The sequence below is a fragment of the Aegilops tauschii genome, chromosome 2 (assembly GCF_002575655.3).
Source record: "Aegilops tauschii subsp. strangulata cultivar AL8/78 chromosome 2, Aet v6.0, whole genome shotgun sequence".
Lineage (NCBI taxonomy): Eukaryota > Viridiplantae > Streptophyta > Magnoliopsida > Poales > Poaceae > Aegilops > Aegilops tauschii.
The window spans coordinates 447717773-447728527 of record NC_053036.3 but is presented as its reverse complement, the minus strand read 5'-3'; positions in this window follow the sequence as shown (position 1 = coordinate 447728527).

Genomic DNA, 10755 nt, shown 5'->3' with positions numbered 1-10755 from the left:
GGAGCGTCTTGTATTATTTGAGTCTTCATTTGTTAGTATGCCACAATCATCCTTGCTGTACACACCTTTTGAGAGAGACACACATGATTCGGAAATTATTAGAATACTCTTTGTGCTTCACTTATATCTTTTGAGTTATATAGTTTTGCTCTAGTGCTTCACTTATATCTTTTAGAGCACGGTGGTGGTTTTTTTATAGAAACTATTGTTCTCTCATGCTTCACTTAGATTATTTTGAGAGTCCTACAAAACAGCATGGTAGTTTGCTTTGACTATGATAGGCATCCAAGATTAGTAAAAACAAATTTTCTTATGAGTGTGTTGAATATTATGAGAAGTTTGATAATTGATAATTGTTTTGAGATATGAAGATGGTGATATTAGAGTCATGCTAGTTGAGTAGTTTTGGATTTGAAGAATACTTGTGTTAAAGTTTGTGATTCCTGTAGCATGCACGTTTGGTGAACCGTTATGTGATGAAGTCGGAGCATGATTTATTTATTGATTGTCTTCCTTATGAGTGGCGGTCGGGGACGAGCGATGGTCTTTTCCTACCAGTCTATCCCCCTAGGAGCATGCGTGTAATACTTTTCTTTGATAACTTGTAGATTTTTACAATAAGTATATGAGTTCTTTATGACTAATGTTGAGTCCATGGATTATACGCACTTTTCTTCCTTCCACCATTGCTAGCCTCTCTAATACCGCGCACTTTTCGCCGGTATCATACACCCACCATATACCTTCCTCAAAACAGCCACCATACCTACCTATCATGGCATTTCCATAGCCATTCCGAGATATATTTCCATGCAACTTACCACCGTTTCATTTACTATGACACGCTCCATCATTGTCATATTGCTTTGCATGATCATGTAGTTGACATTGTATTTGTGGCAAAGCCACCGCTCATAATTCTTTCATACATGTCACTCTTGATTCATTGCATATCCCGGTACACCGCCGGAGGCATTCACATAGAGTCATATTTTGTTCTAAGTATTGAGTTGTAATTGTTGAGTTGTAAGTAAATAAAAGTGTGATGATCATCATTTTTAGAGCATTGTCCCAAGTGAGGATAGGATGATGGAGACTATGATTCCCCCACAAGTCGGGATGAGACTCCGGACGAAAAAAAAGAAGAGAAAAAAAGAGGCCATAAAAAAGGGAAGGCCCAAATAAAAAAATGATGAATGAATGAGAGAAAAAGAGAGAAGGGACAATGCTACTATCCTTTTACCACACTTGTGCTTCAAAGTAGCACCATTATCTTCATGATAGAGAGTCTCCTATGGTATAACTTTCATATACTAGTGGGAATTTTTCATTATAGAACTTGGCTTCTATATTCCAATGATGGGCTTCCTCAAAATGCCCTAGGTCTTCGTGAGCAAGCGAGTTGGATGCACACCCACTTAGTTTGTTTTGTTGAGCTTTCATATACTTATAGCTCTAGTGCATCCGTTGCATGGCAATCCCTACTCACTCACATTGATATCTATTAATGGGCATCTCCATAGCCCGTTGATACGCCTAGTTGATGCGAGACTATCTTCTCCTTTTTTTGTCTTCTCCACAACCACCATTCTATTCCACATATAGTGCTATGTCCATGGCTCACGCTCATGTATTGCGTGAAGATTGAAAAAGTTTGAGAACGTCAAAAGTATGAAACAATCGCTTGGCTTGTCATTGGGGTTGTGCATGATTTAAATATTTTGTGTGGTGAAGATAGAGCATAGCCAGACTATATGATTTTGTAGGGATAACTTTCTTTGGCCATGTTATTTTGAGAAGACATAATTGCTTAGTTAGTATGCTTGAAGTATTATTATTTTTTATGTCAATATTAAACTTTTGTCTTGAATCTTTCGGATCTGAATATTCATACCACAATTAAGAAGAATTACATTGAAATTATGCCAAGTAGCATTCCACATCAAAAATTCTGTTTTTATCATTTACCTACTCGAGGACGAGCAGGAATTAAGCTTGGTGATGCTTGATACGTCTCCAACGTATCTATAATTTTTGATTGCTCCATGCTATATTATATTCTGTTTTGGACATTATTGGGCTTTATTATACACTTTTATATTATTTTTGGGACTAACCTATTAACCCGAGGCCCAGCCCAGAATTGTTGTTTTTTTGCCTATTTCAGAGTTTTGCAGAAAAAGAATATCAAACGGAGTCCAAACGGAATGAAACCTTCGGGAACGTGATTTTCGGAATGAACGTGATCCAGAGGACTTGGACCCTACGTCAAGACATCAACCAGGAGGCCACGAGGCAGGGGGCGCGCCTACCCCCCAAGCGCACCCTCCACCCTTGTGGGCCCCCTGTTGCTCCACCGACGTACTCCTTCCTCCTATATATACCTACGTACCCCCAAACTACCAGATACGGAGCCAAAAACCTAATTCCACCGCGGCAACCTTATGTACCCGTGAGATCCCATCTTGGGGCCTTTTCCGGAGCTCCGTCGGAGGGGGCATCGATCACGGAGGGCTTCTACATCAACACCATAGCCTCTCCGATGATGTGTGAGTAGTTTACTTCAGACCTTCGGGTCCATAGTTATTAGCTAGATGGCTTCTTCTCTCTTTTTGGATCTCAATACAATGTTCTCCCCCTCTCTTGTGGAGATCTATTCGATGTAATCTTCTTTTGCGGTGTGTTTGTTGAGACCGATGAATTGTGGGTTTATGATCAAGTTTATCTATGAACAATATTTGAATCTTGTCTGAATTCTTTTATGTATGATTGGTTATCTTCGCAAGTCTCTTCGAATTATCAGTTTGGTTTGGCCTACTAGATTGATCTTTCTTGCAATGGGAGAAGTGCTTAGCTTTGGGTTCAATCTTGCGGTGTCCTTTCCCAGTGACAGCAGGGGCAGCAAGGCACGTATTGTATTGTTGCCATCGAGGATAAAAAGATGGGGTTTATATCATATTGCATGAATTTATCCCTCTACATCATGTCATCTTACTTAAAGCGTTACTCTGTTCTTATGAACTTAATACTCTAGATGCATGCTGGATAGCGGTCGATGTGTGGAGTAATAGTAGTAGGTGCAGGCAGGAGTCGGTCTACTTGTCTCGGACCTGATGCCTATATACATGATCATACCTAGATATTCTCATAACTATGCTCAATTCTGTCAATTGCTCAACAGTAATTTGTTCACCCACCGTAAATACTTATGCTCTTGAGAGAAGCCACTAGTGAAACCTATGGCCCCCGGGTCTATTTTCCATCATATTAATCTCCCGACAACAAGCTATTTCTGGCGCCGTTTTTATTTTTACTTTCTTTACTTTGCATTTTTATCATAAAAATACCAAAAATATTATCCTATCATATCTATCGGATCTCACTCTCGTAAGTGACCGTGTAGGGATTGACAACCCCTTGTCGCGTTGGTTGCGAGGATTTATTTGTTTGTGTAGGTGCGAGGGACTCGTGCGTGGCCTCCTACTGGATTGATACCTTGGTTCTCAAAAACTGAGGGAAATACTTATGCTACTTTGCTGCATCACCCTTTCCTCTTCAAGGGAAAACCAACGCAGTGCTCAAGAGGTAGCAGGTATGAAGAAGGAACTTGGTTGTACAACTGAAAACTTAAATTGAGAAGGACAAACTTTTGTTTATGAACTGGAGTACATAATAAACTTTAAACATGCAATTTGATGCAAACACCAAAAATAAACAGCTGTTGCAGTCATGCCTAACCAAATATACACAACAAAGTTTGAAGGCTTGAGAAGGACAAACTTACATTATTGGTGAAGGCAGGCTCTATAAAGCCCTTGTCCATGCTGATGGGGGGCAATTCAAGAAGTTTACCACAAAATCTTCTTCATAAGCATTGCCTTTATTCTACATTTTGTTAAGAGTAAATATAGATGTGACAATATAAAAAAATGGAGAATATTTTAAGATAAGATGAAGAGTGATGCTACATAACCAAGTAGCTATAAATGTAAGTACAGCGATACAGGCAAAAGGTACAGCCAAGAGCAATGCAGAGCTAAACTTCTTCAGTACCATCAGTGTTATCCAACCTTATGGTAAGAGTAAATATAGATCTTATGTGTAGAAAATGGAGGGCAAAGGAAAATAAGCTGCAGAGTGATGGTACATGAACAACTACCTGTCAATATAAGTACACTGATAAAGGACAACACGTACTTACAAGAACAATGCAGAGCTAAAAAATTTCATTGGCATTGGATATATTCTACACTAATGTAACCATTCATACAGATCAGATAATTTGGAGCGAACAATTGATAAGCAAGCTATCATGCATACTGCTGTCACATAATGAACCATGTATGTATGCAAATACAGTGATACAGGACAATAAGTACTAACAAGAGCAAAGCAGCGGGCAGCATATTTGCGATATCCTGTCGTTCTTTTCAAACCGGAGTTCTTTTTCGAGCAGATTTCCTGCAAAAAAGATCCGTAAGGCACATGCGGAAAAGTAGAAGTTCAAATTGTCATGCGATATCATAGACCCTCATCTTCGGAACCGACCAGTGCATAACAAGGTTTTTCCATTGAATGCCTTCTAAATTTAGCACAGGAGACTTCACCAGAAATTCGTTTATGGACTTGCCATCAAAGTGTGATTTCCTCAGGTAACACCAATACTGCTGCAATGCTTCCTTGAAAACCGCAAGCAAGCTTTGCTCGTCATGACTATCCAGATTGACCCTCACCTACTTACAACAATATAATGTAAATCATTGATGTGTTCAATCAGCAGAAAACAGGAAAATAATCACCATGAATAATAGCACTTACATGTAAGTGGGACAGGAAGATGTGAAAATGGTGTTTGTCTTCACTATAATCTTCCAATGATGGGAATATATGCACGTAGTCCCTAACAACATTGCATTGTCTTTTAAACTAGGAATAACTGGAATGGGGTTCCAATGTGCAGGAATTGGCCGTCTCTGCAGTTGGGATAGGTCTTCGGCCGGTGAACTTGCTGTACTTTTTGCTGGAGTGGGATTTTTCTGTGGTACGGCTGGTGCTATGGCAACTGAAATCGGCATACCTTTTGCTGGAGTGCAGGTCCTGTGTGGTGGGGCTAGTGGTGTGGCCAGTGAAGTATGGGTACAGTCTGCTGGAGTCGGTCCTACGTTTTGTGTCACTGGTTGTACAACCAATATAAGTGGGGTGCCATCTGATTTCTCCGGCACAACCATGTTTTTCAAGGACTTTGCTGGTGCTCCTTCAGGTTCGGCAATCACCCTCTTCCTTTTTGATGTCTGATGCACAAGAACATCATTTGAGTGGAAAAACATGGTATGATGACAGATGGAATATGTATTGATAATGGATGGGCATGGCATCTCGACATATATGATGAGTAAACTAAGCAGATGGCGGTGCAACAAAGTAGAAGAAATGCAAGACAACATATGCAAGATACGTGCAATCAATAAAACCTTGCCAAATTAGAGCAGGCACCTTGATGGGTGAACATGACAGGCCATCTGCCTTTGACTCCTCAAGGTTAGAATAGTCATTAGGATCATATTCTGAACAAAAATCTACATGTGGGGAGCATATGAGTTTCATTGCATCCAGAATGGCACTCAATGCCTTGGTGCCAATTTTGTAAGTCATTGCGGTTTTTAGCTTCAAGAGTGGACTGCTGCTAGTGTGACACAAAGCAGCTACAAGATCATAGTGTAGATATAACGGGAAAACCGTAAGCATCAGAGTAAAATCAGCAAAATGGAACTTGCTGGAATATATGTGCTAGTATTGCCGGTACGGCTAGAAAGCCTCCGGATACCAGCTCTCTTCAACTGAAGGTGCGGTACTGTTAATATCAGTGTAACTCTCAAAGGCGACACAACTCCCCGTATTTCCTTGATATTCTTATAGGATTCAAGTGGGTAGGCCACTACAAATCCTATTCCCATGTTTACAAAATCCTACGAATCAAAGAGGCCCGACGAGTTCAGAGTGTCCATACCAACTGACCGTATAGACCTCTACACTGCAAATGTCCCTGCTCATATTCACTAAAAGGAACATACTGTACTACTATCATACTCCCTCCGTTCCAAAATACAAGTCTTGGTAGAGATTTCCACTATGGATCACATACAGATGTATCCAGATACATTTTAGAGTGTAGATTCACTCATTTTGCTCCATATGTAGTCCATGGTGGAATCTATACAAAGACTTGTATTTAGGAACGGAGAGAGTACTTATTAAAGAAGAATGAAAGAGGAACATGCTAAAGAAGAGCAAGCAGATTTTGGATAATAAAATGTTCGTTGCGGAGTGCCCACACATGATGAACCAGAGCGCATTAAGAAAGCAACTCCCTGCTGTCTCTCTATATGTGGTGCACGTGCTTTTTCGAAAGTAAAGTAGGAACATTAGCTGACCAATTAAATTTTATCTGTTTTAGTAATATCAACATCATATCAGATTCGTACTTGAGCAACAAGTTTGGAATTATGAGTGGCACGTTGTTTAGCTTGATGGATTCAGGAGCAGTGCTAAGCAGGTACGATGATGGTACTGAATATAAAGGCATGTCTGCATTTCGGTCAGTCGACCATTTCAGGCGGTTGGATGAAGATCCTACGTCTCCTAACCCTTCTTCTTCCTCGTCTCTGATTCTTCCCATACAGAACACCGCACGGGCCGCCGGCCGGACCATCGTCCCCCACCACCTGTGTTCCTCCGCTACCCCCACCCCCCCGCCCCCACCCGCGTCGAGTTTTCTTCATTCGGCGAGGCCCCATCACCGCCCCCCAACAACCAAAGTCCCCACCCGAGCCCCTTCGTTCGCACCGACGAACTCCGGCGAGCTCTGAAAAATCGACTGACCCAAATTTGAAATTTAGTCTACTGTGATTTAACTAGTGTGGAATATAAAAGGCGAAAACCATAAGCATTGGGAGTATAGTGTTGAGCGTGCCATGGCGGATCTTAAGGTGCAAACCGGACAAAGGCAACTTCGCAACCAATGTTTGCTCTCAACTAGCAAATGATGGACAAGAAATCAGAGTAAAGCAGTGGCGATCTATTTTCTTGCTGCCATAAATAAGTTGAGCAGATACGAAAGAGTACCGCCTCTGGTGCGGTGCCGTGTATGCATCTGCTGAGAATTTGACGGTGCAACGGTAGCGATGGCTGTTGGCGGCGTGGAAGCAGATCTAGGAGGGTAGACGGTGGCGGCGGGGCGCGGTGGACAAGACGGTCGTAGGAGCAGCGCCGGCAAGGTGGACGATGGCGGGGATGAAGCGAGAGGACGGGATGTAAGGATCCCGGTCCGAAGCCGTGGATGAGAGAGGTCGATCTCTTGTAATGGACGGCGGCGTCGGGGAATCAGCTCCGGCTTGGTGGAGGAGGACGGCGGTGGATGGGGTGGCGGACAGAGGAGGCTGGGGTGGAGAGGGTGTTTTGGCGCCCACGGAGTACGAATGGGGAAATGGAGGTGGAGAGGAAGGGGGAACCATGTCTTCAGGGCGCGCTTGTCTCAAATGCAAGGAAATTTACAAACTTAGCCCCCGTTTCAAATTTCCTACATCACAGCAATATTAGTCGGTTGGGGATAGGACGGTAATCTCGCATACACCGAATATTTGCCGACGAGAGTTTGTTTTTGGCGCCCACCGTGTATGAATCGAGGAGGGAGTCGATTTCGGCCGAGGATGATACGTCTCCAACATATCTATAATTCATGAAGTACTCATGCTATTATATTATCCTTCTAGGATGTTTTATATGCATTTATGTGATATTTTATATGATTTTTGGACTAACCTATTAACCTAGAGCCCAGTGTCAGTTTCTGTTTTCTCCTTGTTTTAGAGTATCGCAGAAAAGGAAAACCAAATGGAGTCCAATTGACCTGAAACTGGACGGAGCCTGTTTTTGGACCAGAAGAAGACCACGGAGTATCGGAGTTGGGCCAGAAGAGTCCCGGGCTGCCCACGAGGGTGGGGGCGCGCCCCCTGCCTCGTGGACAGCCCGGAAACTCCCCTGACGTGAAATCAACGCCAATACCTCTCATATATACCCAAACTTCCAGAAAGAAACCTAGATCGGAAGTTCCGCCGCCGCAAGCCTCTGCCGCCACGAGAAATCAATCTAGGCCCTCTCCGGCACCCTGCCGGAGGGGGCCATCATCACCGGAGGCCATGGAGGAGGAAGCACAAGGGGGAGAACCTCTCCTCCTCTCTTCCGGTGGCGCCGGAGTGCCATCGGGAGGGGAATCATCGCCGCGGTGATCGTCTTCATCAACATCACCATCATCATCACCATCCTCATCTCTTTTACGCGGTCCACTCTCCCGCACCCCACTGTAATCCCTACTTGAACATGGTGCTTTATGCCACATATTATGATCCAATGATGTTTTGAGTAGATATCTTTTGTCTTTGGGTTGATTGATGATCTAGATTGGTACGAGTTGTATGTTTTATTATTGGTGCTATCCTATGGTGCCCTCCGTGTCATGCAAGCGTGAGGGATTCCTGCTGTAGGGTGTTGCAATACGTTCATGATTCGCTTATAGTGGGTTGGTGAGAGACTGAAACACAAACCCGAGTAAGAGGGATTGTTGTGTATGGGAATAAAGAGGACTTGATGCTTTAATGCTATGGTTGGGTTTTACCTTAATGATCTTTAGTAGTTGCGGATGCTTGCTAGAGTTCCAATCATAAGTGCATATGATCCAAGTAGAGAAAGTATGTTAGCTTATGCCTCTCCCTCATATGAAATTTGCAATGACGACTATCGGTCTTGTTAACAATTGCCTAGGACAATTCCGCACACCGATCCACCATTATTCCACACTCACTATTTATATTATTTAGTAATATATTCTAACTTTATGATAACAGCACCTACTTTTATATTTTAGCTCTCCGATACCATGCAAAGTTATCCTCTTCATACCCACAACGTAGTTTTATTTCTCGTTTCTAGTTGGAAGCAAACGTTCGGTGCACGTAGAGTCGTATCAGTGGCAGATAGGGCTTGAGAGAATATTGATCTTACCTTTAGCTCCTTGTGGGTTCGACACTCCATACTTATCACTTCCACCTTTGGGAATTGCTACGACGATTCCCTACACTTGGGGATTATCAAGCTCTTTTCTGGCGCCGTTGTCGGGGAGCAATAGCGTGGGGTTGATATTCTCGTGTGTGCTTGTTTGCTTTCTTCACTAAGTAGATTTTGTTTTTCCTTTTTGTTTCTATTTAGTTGTGGGTGAAGCATACAAATTTTTTTAAAGAATGAAAATACAAAAAAAATTACTTGCCTCTCATGCCTAAAAAGTTTTTCAAAAAGAGAAGTGATTGGAAAGTTATGCATTGAAGAAGTGAGGGTCGACCTTGAGCACTTGTGTTCATGCTCACGGAAACAAATGTAGAATTTTTCATGGAAGTTTCTCTGTAAATAATTATCCCCTTGTATATATCCATTGTATTATAAAAATAATGTGCCAAGCTTTGGTTTTAGGATTATTAGATTGCTTGTTTACTATGTGCAGAACAAAAACAGAAACTTTGGTTGTAGTGCATGAATTTACATTTTTTTACTGGAAGGTCCAATGGGTCTGAAACTTTTTTCACATTACTTCTGTACAAATTGTTCAAATTTTCAAATTTATTTCATAATTTTAGGAGTTACAGAAGTTTACTAAACTTCCGGATTACTACAGACTGTCATGTTTAAGACAGATTCTGTTTTTGATGCATTGCTTGCTTGTTTTGATGAAATTATCGATTTCTATCAGTGGATTAAGCCATGGAAAATTTATATTACAGTAGCTATAATGCAAAAAAAAAATATGAATTGGTTTGCAACAGTACTTATAGTAGTAATTTGCTTTGTTATACTAACGGATCTCACAAGTTTTTGTTAAGTTTTTGTGGATGAAGTGTTCGAAGAACGAGGAGTTACCGATGTGAGAAGAATAAAGAGAGGCAAGAGTTCAAGCTTGGGTATGCCAAGGCACCCCAAGTAAATATTACAAGGATACTCAAGCATCTAAGCTTGGGGATGCCCCGGTTGGCATCCCATCTTTCTTCTTCAACAATTATCGGTATACCTCGGTTTTTGTTTTGTTCACATGATTTGTGTGCTTTGTGTTTTTCTTTTTCTTTAAGAACCATGCTAGTATGAGATTTCCCTTCATCAATTTGTATAATACTTCATGTGCTTCACTTATATCTTTTAAGTATGATCTTATAGAATTGCTCATTGTGCTTCACTTAAATCTTTTGAGTATGGTTTCATAGAATGCTTCGTGTGCTTCACTTATACTTTTTGAGCTTGGATATTGGTAAGTCTATATTAATTGTAGAATGCTCCATGAACTTCACTTATATATTTTGGAGTATGAATAATACTATCATTTAAAGTGGGTTTGGAAGAGTGTCAACTTTAGGAATTAGTGATCCCACTATTTTGGAGGGTGTTGAATCTTAGTGTGATATTTATGAAAGTGGATTTGCAAGAGTGTCAACTTTAGCTAGTAATGATTCCACCATTTAGGAAGAGGTTCCAATTGAGTATGAGAACAAAGTTGCTATCCATGATGCTACTGAAAATTATTATGAGGGAGGAATACACGCTTGTAGGAGTTGCAATAATATCAAGTTTCCTCTCTAAGTGCTTAAAGTTTTGAAGTTATACTTGTTTTGCCTTTCTATGCTAGTTGATTGTTGTTCTTATAAATGGTGTGCTCATAAA